Consider the following 2,270-nt stretch of genomic DNA (forward strand, 5'->3'; position numbering starts at 1 on the left):
CAATGAGTGATAGGCTGAAATACTCACCTGAGATAGTGAAAACATATGAGCAAATGATGAAATATTATGATTATAAATCTAACCCTGATGTTTGCAGACTGACAAAATCTACAAAATATTCCAGATATATTTGTTGTGAAAATGCAAAACCTGACATAGTCTATAACCTGTTTATACATGGTTTTGTTGACAAGATCTTAACAAATGAAGCCATGTATTGTATATCAAAACTACCAAGTATAATTGTCAAATCCATGGAAGCTATGGTACGGGAAATGGGAGCAGGCTCATACGGAATACAAGTTTTTGATGCATCAACTGATCTAGTTGGAAAACCCATAGTAATATGCCAACTATTTAAATTAGGAAGGAATATGGCAGATATTGTGGGAGAAACCAAAAGCTTGAAATTGCCAAATCCCTGTGATATTAACAAATTCCAAGAATGGTTATGTGAAAAACGAGCCATTGGTCTAGCTACCCTCAGGTCCAAAATACAAGATATACTACGAGCTCGAAAAGTTATAATCATTTCTGAAAGCCATGGTGGAGGTTTCACCGAAAGTATAATAACCTTATATTATGATAATACTATACAAAATTCAGGTACTACGGCATTAGAGATAATGCTTGATAAAATAGAAAACCTGAAATATAATCATGCAAAACATACTACTGAATATTATCAAAGAATAACAGGTCCTAGAAAGAGACCTATTATAAGTCTAAAAGATAATGATAAAGGGAATTCTGATCCCTTTGCATGATACAAAAATGGTGTGATACGCCAAAACACTGTAAATTGAATGGTGAAAACCAAAAAATATGAAAGAGCTATATTACCAGAAGATAAAAGATTCCTTTCAACAATAAAATATCAAGGCAAAATGACAAAAATGGAAAAAGAAGAAAAGGAAAAGCAGATTCCCTGGAAAAGATGACAGATCCTGCAAGATATCATGGCAGACACAGAAGATAAAGATGAAGAAAATATGAAGAGATGACAAAAGAAGAAATGGCAGACAAAGAAATGGCAGACAAAGAAAATAAAAGATTCGTGGAAAAAACCTGCAAAAGTGAATTATTAGTAATTATGTAAAAGAAACCGGTTATCCCGGTAATCTGTAACCATATAGAAGGACTACTATAAATAAGTCCATACATAAAATGTAAAGGATATCTGAAAACTTCTGAAGTTCAATTCTCTCTTTGAATATGTCTGGCTAAACTTCTTCACTCTCTATAAACTCTACTAAGAATATATCATAATAATAGAAAAGATTATTTTATATGTATCATATACAATCAGGATTAATTCAGGAAAATAATACCTTGGGGAATAGCAATATGGAAGAGACCGTGTGAGGACTCCTGCATCCAGCCAAGAATATCCAAAGGAGCTTGGAGAGCGTTGAGGATAATAGGGCAAGGGTGAGTTGAGACTTCCGGTGACCAGAAAGCTATTATAAGAGGTAAAAATTCTGATTTAAATCTTATTGTGTATGATAGCATTATAAAATAATGTTCTCTAAGATTATGATGTTTAATTAGTATGAGGTTATAGGGATGATTTCATTTAAAATAATGAATTCGTTTTTGTCTATTGCTTACTACATGCAAAATCGATATGAATATGTATTTTAATGCGCCTTCCCTCTTTAGGGTTGTGAGGTATATAAACGATCCAGAAATTGGTCCCCCCAGAAATTGGGAGATGGGCAGGCGGTTATGATGTATCTCGAAGGGCTAGCTGATCAGATGAATCAGATCAACACCCGGATGTTAAGGGTAGAAAGAAGCTCGGTCCAGAACACCAAGCGTAAGGCGCGCCGCCTCAAGGTCTTTCAGCGTAGCTGGAAGGGCAAAGGTCCTCAGAAAAAGTTGATCCACGATTTTGATGATGCAGCGACTGAGACTAAGCAGAGGAAGGGGACTTCGCATAGAGAGAAAGACATACCCCAAGGTCATGATGAGTGGGGCAGCCAGATCTCTAAGGGATCGGGGCAGAAACCAGCTTCGTCTGAGGCAAGGTCGACTAGCGTGCTAGACCGTGTGGGTAAAAAGCTAAGTGAGCATGATCTCAGGCTTAAATTAGAGAATTGCAAGAAGGAGAGAGAAGAGAAAGAGCCCGTGGATTAGAGAGGCTCAAAGAGAGAACGGACACCGACTCCTCCAAAAAGACGTCAACACACCTCGCCCAGGAGGGAGGAGCGACGTAGGCGCAGAGACAATAATGAAGAGGAGTCGCAAGTGCGAGCCGGAGGAGGGAG

The sequence above is a fragment of the Apium graveolens genome, chromosome 7, assembly GCF_009905375.1.
Source record: "Apium graveolens cultivar Ventura chromosome 7, ASM990537v1, whole genome shotgun sequence".
Lineage (NCBI taxonomy): Eukaryota > Viridiplantae > Streptophyta > Magnoliopsida > Apiales > Apiaceae > Apium > Apium graveolens.